General features: G+C 49.3%; 1 pseudogene across 1 annotated transcript in view; it reads left to right on the top strand.

The window, feature by feature from the left end:
• Positions 1-1,466: 1,466 nt before the first annotated feature.
• Positions 1,467-9,218, top strand: part of LOC309808027 (3-hydroxyisobutyrate dehydrogenase, mitochondrial-like) — a 32,087-nt pseudogene continuing 24,335 nt past the window's right edge. The window contains exon 1 of the transcript in view: positions 1,467-1,616. The product of the transcript in view is annotated as a 3-hydroxyisobutyrate dehydrogenase, mitochondrial-like (transcript). The remainder of the gene's footprint in view (positions 1,617-9,218) is intronic.

The following is a 9,218-nucleotide window of genomic DNA, read 5'->3' as shown; positions in this document are numbered from 1 at the left end:
TCTCCTTTACGCAAAGTGGACCAATTTCAGTGTTAATCTCTTCTGAAAAATACCTTCCTGGCCACATCTGGAATAATGTTTGTGGTTGCCGGGGCCCCACGCAGTGCGCACATGAGATTAACCATCCCCGTGGCGATGATGACACTTTATTTTCTCCCTTGACCATTGTCCCTACTATTCCAATTAAAATGGCAGTGCCACGAGGGCAGGGCATTTCCTTTTTTGCCAGTACTGAGCGTCCGCGGTCTGGTGCCTAGCATAGGCTAAATACACGGCATTTTTGTGAACAGAAGCCGGGATTCCAGCTGTCATATTTAATGAGGAATTATAGTCTTCTTATTGGGGGGGGGGGTCACGGTACGTCAAGGGCGGGAGTCGAACCCGCCACCCCAGGCCCCGAGGGGTCTCCTCGGGTCCCCACTTCGGGCCGGTGGGTGTGGCTGGGGGCAGCCGAAGACGTGCGTGCGTGCGTGCGTGAGAGCGGGCGTGTCCACAGGGTGGGCCGCGCGCGCCGCGAGTGGTTCGGCCCGGTCCCCGGCTCATTGTGCTCGCCTCACGCAGGCCTGAGTTCGCAGCAGCGCTGGAGGCCCGGGGCCTGTGACCACAAAGAGGGAGCCGGGGGCCGGACAGGAGCGCGGCGGAGGCGGCTGAGGCCCAGGCCAGGCCCCCTCCCCTCACTGCCCGCCTGCCTGTTTGCTCCGCCCCCGCCGGCGGCGCCGCGCCCCTCCCCCAACCGGCAGATTAGCACGGTGCGGGGGCGGCGCGCGAAGACATGGGGGAGAAGCTGGAGCTGAGGCTGGAATCGCTCGTGGGGGCCGAGCCCGCCGTCTGCCCGTGGCCGCTGCCGTTCTACGTAAGTGCCACCCGTCCCCTCCTCCCGGACCCCCGCCCCTCTTCCCCCACGGCGGGCGCTGAGCCCACCGAGAAACGGAGCCACTCGAGTCGCCAGACCTTCTTTGGAGCCCCCCTTCCCGCCCCGCCGTGGTTCTCCGCGGCCTTTTCCAGCCCCCGCGCGCAGGGTGGGCAGAGGGGAGCCGGCGCCGGCCGGGGGCGCAGACTCGGCCGCGGGGACCCCGCGCTTCTGAGGGGCGCCCGAGCCGGTCTGCGGTTGGCTCTGCAGGGCTGGGGACCCCGGTCTCCCCGGGCCTGGACTGCCGGCGGGCTTGCCCTTCTGTACTTTAGGATTTGACATGTAGGGTTTCTTTTGCCTGGTAGTTTATTCTTAGCGCTGTCAACGCGCTTAGGTTTTTTGTGTTTTTTTTTTTGAGGGCACCCTTTCCTCCCTCTCTCCAGTTTTTTGTGTTTCTGTTTTGTTTTGTTTTAGTTAGGCATTTTGTCCCTCTGATCTTGAGTGGGTGGGCTGGCAGGACACTTGGAGAGGAGGCGTGCTGTCCCCTGATCTTGAGTGGCCTTTGGAAAATGACACGCCAAAGGGAAATTTACACACAAGTCCGGTGATTGCAGAAATGCAGGGTGTCCGGCCAGGTGGGCGCCCGGCCTCTCGTCCCCTGTGGCGGCGTGGTGCGCGTGTACCTTGTCTCAGGGTTTACGCTTGGGCCCCGCAGCCCACCTTCCGGAGGGAAAACGCAGCGGGCGGCTTGGGCCGGCGCCCTTTCGTGCGCTCAGCTTGCGGGGGACCGGCCTCCAGGCGACCCGGCGGGGAAGCCCGCGCGACCCGCGCGTGTGTGTCAGTTTTGTGGAAAGTGCGTCGCGGCCGGGGTCGGGACGCTGGGACCGCCTGGAGCCGATGTTGACTCCGAGCCCCGGTTCTCCGCAGTTATCTGAGGTCCGAGGGTTTCCAGCCCTCCACTGCGCACTGGCGCTTTCTATTTTTGCCCTTCCTGTGCCTGGAGGCGCGGCTGAGCCTGGGCTCTGGCTTTTCCGGTTGGGTAACTCCAGGCGGCCCGGGTGGGCGGCCTGAGCAGCAGTGGGCCGGGCGGGGAGACATGCCAGGGGAGGGAAACTGAAAGTGGGGAGAACCTTCAGAACTCCAGCTGATCCACTTGCCTCGCCTCCCCGCCCCTCTTACTGCACTTGTCATGCCGGGGATGGCTGGCCGGCGCATTTTTCAAAATGTAATAATTTGTGTGTCCTTAGTAGCCGTGAAGCGTAGTTCACTTGTAGTGCACAGTTGTAGGAGTTTTGATCGCCATCAGGCGGCAGAGCAATCCTGTCATCCCATTTGCTGCCCTTTGGCGCCAGGGTGCCTCTAGCCTCTTGGCCACTAATCTCCTCTCCGTCCCGAAGGTTTTGGCTTTTCCAGAAAGTCAGATAAACGGAACAACAGCATGTAGCTTTTTGATTCTGGCTGCTTTGGCTCAGCAAAACCTATGCGAGATTCCTCCCGGGTTTGTTTTTTTTGTTGTTGTTGTTTTAAATATTTATTTAGGTAGTTATTTACTTGGCTGTGCTGGGTCTTAGTTGCGGCACATGGGATCTTCATTGCCGCGTGCAGTATGTTTTAGTTGCGGCGTGGGGGATCTAGTTCCCTGAGCAGGGATGGACCCCGGGCCCCTTGCATTGGGAGTGTGGAGTCTTAGCCACTGGACCACCAGGGAAGTCCGTCATCCCTGTTGTTGCGGGTATGAGAAGCCACTCCTTTTTCTGGCTGTGTTGTATTCCATTTTCCGTTTGTCCATTCGCCTGCGGGTGGCAGGACTTGTGGGATGTTTCCAGTTTTGAGGGGATCAGGAATAAAGCTGCTGTAAACATCCCAGGGCAGGTTTCCATGTGAACTTGGGTTTTTACCTCACTTGAGAAAATACTCAGGAGTGGGACTGGGGTCTGTGCTAAGTGTATGTTTAACACCCCTTCTGCATCTTAGAAATTGGTATTTTTGAATATTGGAAGAGTTTAGAAATCCACTGTGACCCAGCACCCAGGCACTTGAAACGAAGTTGAAAGTTCATCTGGAGATGGTCACGTTGTCGCCGTCACTGTCTTTTCTTCGAGGCAGAGCAAGGCCACAGATGTGTAACCCTTGTAAGGAAGGCCTCGTGTGTCCAGGCCGTGGCAGGACCTGGCTTTCTAGTGATGGGCGGTTCTGCAGTGGAGAGCGTCTTTCCCTTGCTGGCCAGACCTCGCTTGGCAGGGTGCGGGGTGTGCTGCCTGCCTGGCCGGGCGCTCTTTCTGCCGGTCAGCAGCCGTTCCTGGTGTGTCTGTCCTACTACCAGGCAGGCGGTCAGGGGCCCTAGTGACGTGCTCAGCGAGCCGCAGCCTTCCTAAAGCTTTGCGGGTAATGTCTGCTACCCTCCCATTTCCCTGCTGAGGAATTTTGCTTTCTCATGGGAAGTGAGGGGCCAGTACTTTATAAGAGTTCATATTTTGTGATGACTCGATGCTGAATACATTAAGAAAATGGGCTCCTTCCAGAAGCTTAACTTGTCAGAAGGTCAGATTTCGCATGTGACTGCACGTTTGAAATGAGTGAGCTTGTTTGTTCATGGATTCATTCATTCTGCAAGCACCTCCTGGATATTTACAGTGAGTGTTCCAGGGGGCGCAGAGGACAGTAGACAGTATTCTTTTTTTTTTTTTGATTTTTGAATTTTATTTTATTTTTTTATACAGCATGTTCTTATTAGTCATCAATTTTATACACATCAGTGTATACACGTCAATCCGAGTCGCCCAGTTCAGCACACCACCATCCCCACCCCCCACGGCTTTCCTCCCTTGGTGTCCATATGTTTGTTCTCTACATCCGTGTCTCAACTTCTGCCCTGCAAACTGGTTCATCTGTTTGAGACAGCTTTGTACTTCCCGCTTCCAGGGGCTCTTGTGTGGGCGCTGCGAAGCGGGGTTTTAGATGGTGCAAGGTGGAGGGTGGGCACTAGAACCGGTGCCCAGTGTCCGGGTGTGCGTGCGCTAGATGGGGCGTGCGGCCTAGGACTCCTGCCGGCTCGGTGACCCCGGCCGAGTGCTCTAAGGCTTCTAGGTCTCAGTGTTCTCATCTGTAGCATGGGCTGAACAGGACTCACTCTCTCTGGAGGTTACAAGGTCGAACTGTGTTAATGCTTGTAGACCCTACAATGTAGAACACTTAGGACAGTTTGGAGCATCGTTAATTGTTCCACAGATATTACCTGGTCTGTTGAACGACTTTGCCTGGTACACGCCAAAGCGATTAGGAAATTGGTATATCCCAGCTTTATTTCCTTTCCATTAAAACAGGGCTCAGGAAAAAAAAATCTGTTTTTCAGTAGTCGTATCATATAGTGGAAAGAGCACTGGTGTGAAGGCAGCTTAGGGTTTGAATTCCAGGGCTTATGCTGTCTGTGGCCTGGGCAGGTTACTTTTGAACTGCAATCCCCACACTTGTAAAATGACGTTAATAACCACTCTTTCTGTGGGTTCTTAGAATTAATTAAGCAGGTTATGTGTGTAAAGTATCCTGGCACTTGAATGAGTTGTCAGAACCAAGGGCTGCTGGAGACGATGCTTCTGCCCTAGGTAATCTTCCCTTCTACTGGGCGGCAGGTAAACACAAGCACAGTAGTCAGTGCTCTGGAAGAAGTGAGTTCTGGTGCTATAGAGCACAGAATCTCTTTTTTCTTTAATTTAATTTTTATTTTCTGTTGGAGGATAGTTGATGTACAATATTGTGTTAGTTTCAGGTGTACAGTAAAGTGATTCCGTTATACATGTATCCATTCCTTTTCAGATTCTTTTCCCGCACAGTTTGTTCCAGGCTATGGAGTAGAGTTCCCTGTGCTGTGCGGTAGGTCCTTGTTGATGATCTATTTGATATAGAGTCGTGTGTCTATGTTAACGCCAAAGTCCTAATGTATCCCTCCCCCCCACCTTTCCCCTTTGCAGAGCACAGAATCTTGGAAGGGAAAGTTCAGGGTAGGCTTCTTGGAGGAGGTGCCATCCTTTCTAAGGATATGTAGAAGCTCCTGGGGTGGCAGGAGGGAGCAGTGTGTGTCAAAGTTTGAGAAATATAAGAAAATATGGCAAAACTAAGGTATAGGACTGGAACTCAGGGTTTGGGAAAGAAATGAGAGTTGATACTGGAAACTTAGTGGGGCCCAAGAGAAGGGGGCCTTGTTTGTCCTGTCAGAAGTTTAGATGTTTATCCTGAAGGCTGTGGGAAACCCTGAAGAACAGTGAGATGGACTTCTGGTTTAGAGACTTACTCGGACCTCCATGTGCAAGGCACTTGATTGGGTGCAGGGTGAATTGTAATCTAAGGTTCCCACTTAAGTTATAAAAGGTTGGACTGGATTTTGCAGATCTGAGAGAGAATGGGTGGGGCCTGGTGACCAGTTAGAAAAGGGAGGGCAGCAAGCGTGGGTGACAGTTTACAGCTGCATCTTTTTGAGAGATACAGAGCACAGTAGGAAGGTATTGGGGGTGGGAAGAGGATCTTACTTCATCTTCAGTGCTTTAGAGGGGCCTGGTAGACAGGTCTGGGCCCAAGGTTCAGATCTGTGCTTTTGCGGAGGAGAGGTGTTTGAAGGCATGGGAGAGACTTAGGTTACCCACAAGAAGATCCAAAGAATCATAGGTCTGAGGGCTTTTTAAGTGGGTATACTGAGGAAGTTTATAAGCTGAAAGAAAGCAGCCAGCAGAGAAAGGGTGTGAGGATCTAGAAGAGGAAATGATTGTTCATTTGTTTTCAAAAAGCTGAATACTTATCGTGTGCCTGGCCCTTTTCTAGGATCTGGGGTTCTCACCATGTGTTACCTCTTCTGCAAGGACAGTTCAACTCATCCCCTGGTGAAGAGAAGTCAGATTATTCTTTGCATCCCATTCAGGTGTAGGAACTGTTCTGTACCTCTGAAGGGACTTTACTTAACCAGAGTAATAAGTTAGAAATCATAAGAAATTAGAGCTGGAAGGGACCTTAAAAGCCACTGTACTTAATTTTGCCTAATATTTTACATTGAATGTAAGAAAAATTTATTGTAGAGCCCATTCTCTTCAGAATTCCTTCACTGAACTTTCTTTATGACTTTCATCCAGTGGGTCTAGCTTGTAAATTTTGGCCTCCTCCTAAATTTGCTTCTTCATCCACATTACATTTTGCCCAGACTATGGCAGAAACTCCTGAGTGGTTTCGCGGCCCCTGGTCTCAGTTCCTCTAAGTTCATCTGCCTACTCGGGTTGAGTGATCTTCTAACATGACAAGATATGCCTAAAATAATGCTGCTAATGGCTTGCCCACACAGAGTTAGTGCATACTAGCCGCCCAGCGTGTGCTCTGCACAGAGGCCTGTAGTCTGAACTGTGCTTTGCCAAGCCTCCTGGGGCTCTTTGGCCCTGAGGAAGGGGAGCTTTTTGTGATCACTCCCTTTATCTAATTGGTCCTTCAGCAGCGGGGCGCCTTTTTCTAATCAGCAGAGGCACCCTTACTCAGCCAGTGGTAGCCCCAGGCCTCATCACCTGTGGGATACAAGCCATGCTCTCTCCCAGGCTTGCTTGGGCCAACATCTCTATTTTTATTTCTGTCTCTTCTCACACTTGGACCCCTGGCCTTTAGTCATCCCCACCTGCAGCATTTACAGTGCCCAGCAGGTGTCAGGCTTGAGTGTCTTCGCACAGGTGCTCCCTGTGCAGTTAATGCACCTCCTACTCCACCTCTGCGTAGCCTCATCTTTCCAGACTGTACTTCAGGGTTATCATGAAGCCGTCACTTAGATACAACTTTTGGCCTCCATAGGCACTTCTGTGCTTTATCTCATGTGATTGAAATTTTGACTTTATAGATCTTCCTCCTTAATGAGGCTTTAAGGACAGGAGTCATTTCTAATCCTTAGCACAGAGCAGATGCTTTTTAACGGTGATAAAATGTATGGTTTAAATGACTCATTTTACAATAATTTTGCTTTAGCTTCCGATAGAAATAAAGTTTCCAGATGTTGTGTTCCTGCAATAAGAAATAAAGATGTGACCTTCCAGTTGTGTAAAGCCCATCAATGCTGTGTAAGTGCATCGGGTGCACTAAGGAACGTGGAGCCAAGTGGGCTAGTTGTGAGAGAGAGAGACTGAACTATGTTAACAAAGGTAAGCCTTCATTGTGTCCTGCCAACATTTGACAGTTGCTTTTGGGCGAACTAAATTTATAAAATTTTAAACTGTTCCTCCCCATTAAAGGGATTGAATATTTGGCCACTTTGGTGCACCTGTGTCTTGCGAATTGTCCAGTTGGAGATGGAGGTTTAGAAAGTGAGTTTCAGTCTTGTTTAAGTCTCTTCCCATCAGACTGGTCTCGTGATTTCCTACACACCATGTTACTTCCTGTCTACCTTTCCTTGGTGGTGTTCATGCCTGGATTGTCTCCTGTACCTGCTCAAACCTTGGTCCATTCTCATTTGTACCATGGAAGTTTGTCATGCCGGATACTGTCAGAACTAATTTTACTTAAGTTTGTGTTAAGGTGCAAAGCACACGTTTTGTATATTATCTGTTTTTTGTGTTTGTTTATATTTTTATGGTTTCTCTTCAAGAAATATTATGAGTAGGGAAATAACAAGATGTAAAGAGCAAAAAAGTCATCATTCTCTTTTAAGTTGTTAGAACATCTACCTGCAATCATAATGCACTGTGGTATGTGTTAAAATAGGAAATATGTGTCATGTCCCGTAGGAGCAGGAAAGTCAGTGGTGTTAGTGAGGGTGTGTCATGGAAGTAATCACTAAGCAGGTGACTGCTGGTTGGGGTCCTGAAACATTAGTGTGTGTTCCCTGTGTCCAGTAGTGGTCTGGAGAGGTCAGGAAGCGTGCCTTTCAATTTGAGGGAACAGAGGGTTTGAGGTCCTCTCTGTTCTATTGCTCTAGTATAGTATACTGCATAGCAGCTCATAAAATACTGTGTTTATAGTTGATATTTAAATCGCTGATTGATCATCAAGATTGGGATGTATCATTGGAAATGAAAATAGGAAGAGTCTTATGCTTTTTAGGTTTTTCCTTTTTTTCCGATGTCTCAGAAGGCTCTTTGATGGGGGACTTTTTATTCTCCCATACAATTCCATGAATACTTATACCCTGGCACTTATTTTAATGGCATTTTCAATTTATAAATGTCTCTGAAACACATACTGTAAACTATTTGAGGGTAATGACCATGGCCGTTGATGGCACATCTTAAATGTGCATCGTGTTAATGTTTGAGTGTCAAGTGGTCTACCATCAGTGCTTCCTTCTTTCACCCAGTTTTCTTCCTCATTTCCTTCTCCAAATTTGTCTCATTTTTCTACTCTCCCTTTTGCTTCTCTATTCTTGCTTTCTCTTTCCCATTGCATGTGTCATTCTTCTTCTTCTTCTTCTTCTCCTTCTGACTTCATTATTATGGCCAACCAAAACCTTTTCTAGGATTGTCTCTATCTTCCTTTCCTCTTCATTGCCATCCACAAACTCTTAGAGAATATTCTTGCTTGACTCCCTTACTTCCTAGCATACCCATGTACTTCCTGATCACTTTAGAACATTGAAAAGGGTTGGAATTTTTAAAAATAGGTAATTATAATCAGTCTTCTTTCACCTCTGGCATAAGACTCTTCTTCCTCAATCTGACCATTCTTAAATCTAGAAGTACTCCAGCTCATTGGTCTCCCTTACCCCCATGTTTAGGCCAAAGAACTTGTGAAACCTTAGTCCTGTTTAATACTTGAATTTATCAAAACATAAGAGGGCTAATTCTGCCTAAGGGCACCAAAGAAGAATAAAGATGCCACAAATAAATGTTTAGTCCAGATTTATAATGGACTCTTAAGTGCCTAGTTGAGTGCTAACCGTTAACTCACTTGAACACCAGGGAGGTCATGACACAAACTAACATGTTAATTGTAAAGACACTTCACTTCACCATTCCTCAATGTAGCTGATAAACTGCATCCAGTTAGCTTAAATAACATGAATGATGAATTTCCCTGTGTATATAAATTGGGAGTTTCTAAAGTTTTCTTTTTCCCTTTGTACAACTACTGACTGGCACCTCGCTTGGTCAGTGCAATAGGAAATGTTGACTAAGAAACACATTGTCGGGGCTTCCCTGGTGGCGCAGTGGTTGGGAGTCTGCCTGCTAATGCAGGGGACACGGGTTCGAGCCCTGGTCTGGGGGGATCCCACATGCCGCGGAGCAGCTGGGCCTAGTGAGCCATGGCCGCTGAGCCTGTGCATCCGGAGCCTGTGCTCCACAACGAGAGAGGCCGCGGCAGTGAGAGGCCCGCGCGCTGCGATGAAGAGTGGCCCCCGCTTGCCGCAGCTAGAGAA

This window comes from Mesoplodon mirus (genome assembly GCF_964341445.2).
Source record: "Mesoplodon mirus genome assembly, chromosome: 7".
NCBI classification, from domain to species: Eukaryota; Metazoa; Chordata; class Mammalia; order Artiodactyla; family Ziphiidae; genus Mesoplodon; species Mesoplodon mirus.
This window is presented reverse-complemented; position numbering and strand designations above follow the sequence as displayed.